Raw genomic sequence first — 9,092 nt, 5'->3', positions numbered from 1 at the left:
GGACATGGGGTATAGGCATCACTCCTCAGTGCTAGGTGGCACCTGTCATCTGGGCCCTACAGCAGTTCTGCTTGTACCCCACATCTCATTCCCTTTGCCCACAGCATCTCTCCCTAAGAGGGTCAGACTTCATCCCTGAGTCAGACGAAGCAGCATGCTGACACTACCCTGTTCTCCCAATTCCCCATTTACCGTCGGACACCCACATACAGAACCTCAAAGAATCTTTTCTTTCCTGTTGCTCCTCTCCCTCCTCTCATCCTCCTCTTTTCCTTCTTCCTCCTCATCTTCATCACCCCCATCACCTAGTTGGGGTAGGGGGAGAATTCACTAGTTCATTAGTCTCTAAGCCCTATTGCTGGGACCCCTTCTCTGAATCTTACATGAAGAAGATACAAAGGCTCTGAGATGTTAGTGGTGATGATCTCTGAGTAGTGGGCTAAGAGTAGCTTTAATTTTCTTCTCTCTGCTTATTTGTATTTTCTCAATTTCTATCCTGAGAAAATACTACAGAAGTAAATAATAAAGAAAATACATATCTATAGAGGTAATAAAATAAAACCACTTTTAAAATCCATGCTATTTATTAAAGTTATTTGTAATGCCACATCTTGGGCTTTGTAAAATTACCCAGATCTATTTCCCCTTGGATGCACACTGTTCCCCTCGCCCAATACACCTCTAACCCTCCTATTTCCCTCCATGAGAAATAACTACTGTTGGTATTTTAGGAATAGGTTTTTATAGAGCTTGTTACATTTTATATTTATATTTATGTTATATGTTTTTGTTTATACCACCACCTTATTCCAGAAAGGATTTAAGGTGGCTTATGAAGATACATAAAACACAGCAAGGCAGCATAAATTAAAAGAAGGTGTAAAAAAAAAAAGGACACTATGAACTCATCTACAGAACAGAAACAGACTCGCAAACATAGTAAACAATTTTATGGTTACCAGAGAAATGGGGTGGGAAGGGATAAATTTGGGAGTTTGAGATTTACAAATATTAGCCACTATATAGAAAAATAGATTTGAAAAAAGTTTCTTCTGTATAACGCAGGGAACTATGTTCAATATCTTGTAATAATAGTTAATGAAAAAAATATGGAAATGAATAAATATGTGTATATGCATAACTGGGACATTGTGCTGTACACCAGAAACTGACACATTGTAATTGACTGTACTTCAATTTAAAAAAAGAAAGAAACATCACCAAAAAAAAAAGGTGTAAGAATAAAAACATGGAGAAGGGCATAAAACAGAGATAGAAATGCAGCTAAAACAAAAACACAGAGTCCTGCTGGCTTGCTCTGGAGAGGCCACTAGTTGGTTTTCAGCAGCTAGCTAGCAAATATGAAAACAGAAACTTGTCCATCAATTAACTGGCCCCTCCTACTCCAACCAGCTCATCTTTCCAAATTATGCTCCTGTGGAACCCTTCCATGAACTGGACTTCCATGAACTTGTTCTAAAATTCAGTTGTGGAGGTTGTAGGTCTATTCATCGAGGGAAGGGTTAATAGGCAGAACTGCCTTCATTTATGATTTTTCCCCAGTGCATGTCCCCCAACTTTACCACCTGCTCCCACTGTTTATGGCAGAGATTAGCACAAGATGGTATTTGATTTTTGCACAAAATTATATGTTTACTCATTTAAAAAATGAAAATGTCTTTATTCCATTGTATATTCTTGCCTCCTTTGTCGAAGATTAGTTGAAATGTCCATCAACAGATAACTGGATAAAGAAGATGTGGTATATTTATACAATGGAATACTATTCGGCCATAAATACCAACAACATAACGCCATTTGCAGCAACATGGATGCTCCTGGAGAACGTCATTCTAAGTGAAGTAAGCCAGAAAGAGAAAGAAAAATACCATATGAGATTGCTCATATGTGGAATCTAAAAAAAACAAAAAAAAACCCCAAAAAACCAACCAAACAAAGCATAAATACAAAACAGAAACAGACTCATAGACATAGAATACAAACTTGTGGTTGCCAAGGGGGCGGGGGGAGGGGGAAGGGATAGATGGGATTTCAAAATGTAGAACAGATAAACAAGATTATACTGTATAGCACAGGGAAATATATACAAGATCTTATGGTAGCTCAGAGAAAAAATGTGACAATGAATATATATATGTTCATGTATAACTGAAAAACTGTGCTCTACATTGGAATTTGACACATTGTAAAATGATTATAAATCAATAAAAAATGTTAAAAAAAAAAGAAAATGTGTCATTTTTTTCTTCTTTTTTTTTTTTTTTTTTGCTAGCAGAGAGACAGGGGAAAGAATGTGTCACTATTTCACGGCATTTTGCAAGGATGATGATTTCAAGGTATTTCTCGATACCCCCCAAAAAGTTGGGGAAGGCCCAAGTGGTGGTATATGTAAGAATTCCATTAAACAGCCATGTCTGAGCACCTACCAGGTACCTAGCACAGTGCTGGGTACAGGGAAAGATTTAAAAACAAGTATAATAAAGCATATGCCTTCCAGAAACTTACCATACAGTGGAGGAGACCTACGTATCTTGATATTTTTTTGTCACTCTGTGATTTATTCTTGAACAACCGTTTCCCTAGCTTCTTAATTTAAAGGCTAGAGAATCAGACTCTCAATTACGTTTATTCAACAAATATTTATTGAAGGCCAATTAAGAGGGAAGCATCATCAACTTTATTTTGTGTATGTTCTGGGGACAGAATCCTGGCCCTGCCATATCTGGCTGTACAACCCTAGGGAAGTCACTTCACCTCCCTGAGCCTCTTTTCCATCATCTATAAAATGTGGGTAAAAATAGTATATTAATCAAAGTAGTCTAACTGCTGTAATAAATAAACAACAAAATGGATGTTTATTTCTTGATCATATAATAGCCCAACGTGGATGTTTGGCACATGGCCTTCTACACATTGACAGGCATCCGGGTGCTTTCCATCGGTGGCTTCACCATCCCCTGGGGCCCTGAAGACCTTTGCTTTCAGTTGGTGGATGGGAAAAGAGAACATGGGGGGTTGTGAGAGATGCATATTGGGGCCTAGCCTGCCTCATCCCACTGCGCAGAAAGCAGACACATGGATACTCCTAAGTACAAGAAAAGTCAGAAAATGTAGTCTCTCCGTGAGCCCACGAAGAAGAGGGAGTGAGATTCAGTGAACTTTTAACTGCCTCAAACACCTACCCCACAGTGTTGTCGAGGATTCTGTAACAATAAATATGCCTAGCATACAGTAGGTGCTCAATTAATGAAGTCATGTGCTATGTTTGTGCAATAATAGCATTATCTATTAAGCGTCCAAACCATGTATCAGGTATTTGGCTTCTGTTTAGTCCCATAGCCTCCCAATAACCACACAAGGCCAGGCGTTTAACCGTCTCTTTACAGATGAGAAAACTAAGACTCAGGGAGGTTAAGCAATCTGCCCAAGGCCACACAGCTAGGAAGAGCCTAATCAGGATTCAAACCCAAGTTAGTGTGACTCAGAAGCCTGTGACTTTTTCACCAAATCATGATACCAACGGAACACACAGAATACACAGATATGGGCCACAGGAAGTCAGCTGCCTGGGGCTAGTCTTCATAAAAGGTTACATGCAAAAGGAATACATACATACAAAAAAACAAACTTCAAAAAGTTTTTTGGCAAAACAGCAGAGGGGCATTATTGAATAACAAGCATGAAAATTTCCTAACAATCTTCCCCACCTATTTCTAGCCCCATTGTCTGGTCTATGTACCACCAGCCCAAATCTCTCTTCTCTTTTCGGTCGGCTTCTCTCTTATCTTCTTCCCCTAACTTGTGTCCTTCCTGTGTGAATCACTTTAGGCTCTTAGTTTCTTCTGAATTCATCTCTGTACCCAATATCCCAACTGCCACAAAAAAAAGACTCTACAGAATCCTCATTAATCCATTCATTCAGTCAATACAGTATTTATCAAGTTCTATACACCAGGCAGTATTCTGGGCTCTAGGATTCAAATTCTGGTAGAGAAGACTGATGCTAATTGTATAATAATCACACAAATTAAGACTCAAAAGAGAAGGAACCCAGTTCTCTGAGTGGAGAACAGAGGCAACATGACCCAGCCTGGGAGATGGTGCTGGGTTGCCCAGAGATCTGAAGGATGTATAAGAATTATCCAGGTGATATAGAAGGACCAGGCAGTGGGATTGGCATATACAAAGGTCCTGTGGTGGGAGAAAGCACATTTGAGGAACATAGAGAAGAATAGGATGGCTGGGGCCCAGGGAATGAAGGGGAGAGTAGGGTAAGGTGAGGCAGCAGAGGTGGGCAGGGGCCACCCCAGTGAGACTTTGTAGGATGTAGAAAAAGAACTAGGTCTTTTCCCCAAAGAGCAAAGGGAAGCCATCAGGAGGCTTTAAGTCAAGAAATGTGTCTGTATAGAAGATGTGTTGTCAGTGCCTCTCAGCCATGTGCCCTGGTCCCTGCACATTAGTGTACACTGGGCAGACTCCCAGCTCAAAATGCCAGCACTTGTGCTTTTTCACCTGAGGACTTGCTCTGACCACTGGAATATCAGAGGTGCCAGAGAATTAACAGTCCATCCCCACCCTCCCACTCCAGAGCAGCCCCTCTTCCTGATAGGACTTCATAGTTAAATGCCCAGCTCCCTCACTCCTCAGTTGGGATAACTCTGAGCTATGATGTGTTGTTCACTGGTTCCCAGAGGTCCTGCCGGTGTTTCCTGGGATCACACCCCAAATAAACTCTGTACATCTGAATCCTTTTCTCAGGCTTTTGGGAGATCCCAAATAAGATAGTCTACCATAAGGACAATGGGTTTGAGCATAGCAGGGGAGGATGGATAGACCAGTTGTCAAGGCAGGAGATGCTTGGGGCTTGGACTGAGTGGCACTGGGCATGGGGAAAAGTGGAGGTAAAATTAGCAGGACTAAGACATACAGTGAATGTGCAGGAAAAGGAAGAAGGCGATGTGAAGGCTGCCTCCTGGGCTTTGTCCTCCCTAGAAGGGAGGGCAAGGGGAAAGGTCGAGAATACATATGTTAATATTTTTGTCCGTGTCACAGTACAGCTTGTAACCACCAGATTTTCTGGAACTCTCTGCTGTCTTCTCACCCTGCCTTGACTTCTCAGACTCTAGAACAACCTAGCTGCCATCATCAGGGAAAGCCTGCATTTTCTCCTGCAGGGCAGGATCCAATAACAGTGTTCTCATCCAATAAAGGAGGCCGGCGCACAGGGACAAAATATTGAATTAAAAACAATACCAGAGCTGCTGAGCTCGCGCCACCCCTGAACTGCCTGTGCGTGTCTTTGCTCTGCAAATTGGTAACAGGAGCCCCAGGGAAATACTCTCCAGGAGAGCAAGGAGGAGGGAAGGTGGAGGAATTGGGGAAGCAAAGTCAACTTTTAGCCACAGTTGGCTGAGCCAGCACCCAGGAACAAGGAGTTAGCTGCCAGAAACCCAGCCCTAAGCTGGAGGCTCTGGCTTTGGTCCTGTCTCCATGAAGCTACCTTCAGGGAGGAATTCTGAGATCCTCTGAGATCAGGCATTCTTGGGTTTGCAGCCTGTGGGCTGCAAATCCGCCATACGAGTTGACTGTTTCCTTGGATTAAGTCCTTAGATACTCTGAACTTCAGTCTGTTGGTGGTGGTGTTTCAAGGCTCAGCACATGCCAGCACTGTGCTTAGCGCTCATTTAATCCTAACAATGACTCTATTCCCATCTTACAGATGATGGAGCCAATGCTCAGAGGAGTCAGGTACCTTGCCCAGGGTCATATTGCCAGGTGTAGCCAGATTTCAGATAAAGCAATATGAACCTTGCACACGACCTGTTAACCAAGCTATTCTCCTTCAGATAATAAATCTCCTATTTTCAAGGTACTGGGGGATCCCCATGCCGCTAGAAGTGTTGGTGGGGGGCAGCACTCTCTCTCTCTTCCCTTAATACAGCATTTAGTCTCACACCTTGCTATGTTCTCTCTCTCCCTCCCCTGCTTCCCCTCACTCAACTCTTCATTTCTTTCCTCCAACCGTTTGCCAGACCAATTACAAATTCCTCCCCTTGGCCCTTGGTCAGCAGCGTCCCACAACCATATCATCTCCTTCTAGCTGCCTGACTTGGCATCTTTGTGCTTGTCCACACTCACGCTCTAAGGGGCCTCACCTGCCTCCAAGGAGGCTTCTCAGGGTATCCCCCCAGCCCCCAACCCAACCAGCTATCTTTGTGAAGAATTCTGATGCCCACTGTTAAGGTGATCAACATGTCTCAGCCGTGTTTCAAAAGCCTGAAGCTGAGATGGGGTCCAGAGTGGAGCTGGGGGTTTGAACATTATAAGTATCCTGGGGCTGTTGAGGCTGAGCCATGGAGGTAAATGAGGCCACCCAGGGAGAGTGAGTTGGGTAGAAAGGGCAGAAACCCTACCAGGACCTCAGGGATTGGTTCAGACTCCTGGACAAGGTTGGAAGTGAAAATAGGGAGGTGGCCAGCCAGGTCCTGGGCAGCCCAGGGATTTGGGAGAGTGTTAGCCAAGAATCTTTTCACTGGGACAGAAATTCAACTTGAACTAGTCAAGGCGAAAAGGAGAATGTACTGGCTCCTGTGTCTAAGAAAGATTGACTACTCTAGGCTGAGGCCAGGCAGTGGTGCTCCTGGGCCTCAGCCAGTCAGGTACGTGGGCTCAGAGGCTGCCAGGACCATCTCACCATCACTTGCTTCTGCTTTCCTTGTTCTCTCACACAGCATCCTGACTATTTCCACATAGTACCAAGCATGACTACCTGTAGCCTCCAGATCTAAATCCCATGGCTTGTAGCTTAGAAGGAGCTTGGCTCTGCCTCTAGGTTTAAAGATCCCATGTAAGGTTTCTGATTGGTTTAGCTCTGGTCCAGTGTCCACCTCTGGCCCAGTTAACTATGGCCCTCTCAAGCCTGAGCTTTGAAAACAATCAATTGGCTTGCATCCTTTTTACATCTTGTATCAATCAGAATGCTTTGGGCTGCCAAAAGGAAACCACCAATTTAGCTGATTAACAGTGAGAAAAATGTATCAACTCAAAGATCAAGTTCCAAGGTTTGATGGCTATAGGAGTCATTCATTCAGCAGCTCAATGATGTCCGCTCCATCATTCCATTGCATTGTTAGTGTGTGGATTCATCCACCTAGTCACAAGATGGCTGTCACACCTCCAGGTATCACAGACAGATGTGACCATACCCTGCGAAGGAGGAGGGACCTTCTCTTTCTGAGCAAGAAAACCTTTCCCAGAAGCTCTTGAAAAAAATGTTCCTTATATCTCATTGGCCGGAATTGTTTCCATTCCTGTTTCCAAACGAAACACTTACAAGGGAAATGTAAACTTCATGAATGGCTTGATAGAGCCCATGGCCATTTGTAGGAGGATAGATTACCTAAAAAAAAAAAAATCAAGATTCTGTTAGAAAGGAAAAAGAGGGCAGTGACCAGTTTTGGCGAAACAAACAAAAATGCATGCTACTCCTCTCTTTCCTCTTCCCAATCCCCAATATCCTCTTTCTCTATCAGTTAACATTTTATTCACCCTTCAAGAATCAACTCAAATATCATTTTTTCCCTTACTTTTCTCCATCAGATTAATTGCTCTCTACTGTGCGTCCAAGGAGCCTGGCGCATGCTACTTCCGTGGTCTTTATTATATCCTTATAGAGAGAAGTCGGGCTTTGGAGTAACTGGACCCAAGTTCAAATCGCAGCTCTGCCACTTCCTTCACAAGGAACTTTGGGCATATTGCTTCCTCTCTTCAAGCCTCGGTTTCCTCATCTGTAAAAGTATACATTCCTTTTTAGGCAGATTGGAGGATGGAGGCAGGTAACGTGTCTGGAAGTATTCCATAATCTCCTTGGAAGGAAGGAAGAAAGGGAGGAAGGAAAGAAACTATCACGCTGGCCTAGGCAAAACTCAACTTTCAGCAGGAAAAGCAAAAGTCATTCCAAGGTGCCGACCCTATGGCCCCCTTCCCCTGAAGTTCCCCTCCCCCTGGTTCTCCCAAGAAAGTAATTTTTCATCCCCAAAGTCATTTGGCTTAGAGAGAAGGGGGAGATGTGGTGGCAGGGTCTGTACTGTGCCTGCCCTGCTGCCATCCATCACCCGGCTGACAGGAACTCACCTCCCACAAATAAAGTTATGACAAGCGTCCCCAACCCATTCTTTCAGCCATCGCCTCCCTGCTTCCATCATCTCTGACATTATAAGCCATCAGCCAAGCTGTTTGTCACATCTCTGACAGGGTCTTAGCATCGCGGGCAGGAGGGCTATGCTAAGGTATGGACAAAGATGGGTGTCCTGTCCCCACCTACCACTGGGGATCTCAAGCTATTTCACATGTGCTCTCAGGAAGGGTTTCTCCTCCAAGGGGCAGGGGTCCAGAGGTGAAGCAGAACTGGAGGGGAACTAAACATTCATTCATTTATCCATTCAGCAAACATTAGTGAATATCTCTACCATCCTGAACCCATGTGAGGCACAGCTGCAGCCACAGAGAGAACTCACGCCCAGGCCCTGCCCTAGAGCAGTGCCTAGTCCAGCGGTGGCGGGGGGGGGGGTAGAAACAAGCCATGTCAAGAGACAATGCCAGCACAACTGTGGCAGAGGCAGTATAGGGGACTAGTGGAGCACAGAGGAGGGTAGGTACATAGGGAAGCCTTCCTGGAGGAGGTGGCATTTGAACTGAGACATGCAGGATAAGGAGGAAAGACGTGTGAGGGGGCAGTGTGAGCAACTCCTTGAAAGGTCTCCTTTCTTCTCAGCAGCTTTGTCTACTTATAATAAAAAGCAGAGTGGAGTGGAGGTTTAGGGATAGGAAGAGAATCATATTCCAGACAAATGGAATAGTATGTGCAAAGGTCCTGTGGTAGTTTTCTAGGGCTAATTACCACGCATTTGGTGACTCCAAACAACAGCAATTTATTCTCTCACGGTTCCAGAGGCCAGAAGTCTAAAATCAAGGGAATGGCAGGGCTGGTACTTTCTGGAGGCTCTGAGAGAGAATCGATTTACTGCATTTTTCCTAGCTGCTGTTGGTTGTAGGGAAGCCTTATTGTTCCT

General features: G+C 44.2%; 1 long non-coding RNA gene across 1 annotated transcript; it reads right to left on the bottom strand.

Annotated features, from left to right (window-relative positions):
- Positions 1–1,629: 1,629 nt before the first annotated feature.
- LOC140687428 (uncharacterized) lies at positions 1,630–7,808 on the bottom strand. Its single transcript, XR_012061729.1, has 3 exons — positions 7,608–7,808; positions 7,355–7,420; positions 1,630–1,853 (listed from the first exon to the last, which is right to left on the bottom strand). It is a non-coding gene; the product is annotated as an uncharacterized lncRNA (long non-coding RNA).
- Between the last annotated feature and the right edge of the window lie 1,284 nt (positions 7,809–9,092).

Source organism: Vicugna pacos, chromosome 19 (genome assembly GCF_048564905.1).
Source record: "Vicugna pacos chromosome 19, VicPac4, whole genome shotgun sequence".
Classification (NCBI taxonomy): Eukaryota; Metazoa; Chordata; class Mammalia; order Artiodactyla; family Camelidae; genus Vicugna; species Vicugna pacos.
Note: the sequence above shows the minus strand (reverse complement) of the source record. Positions and strands in the feature narration are given on the sequence as shown.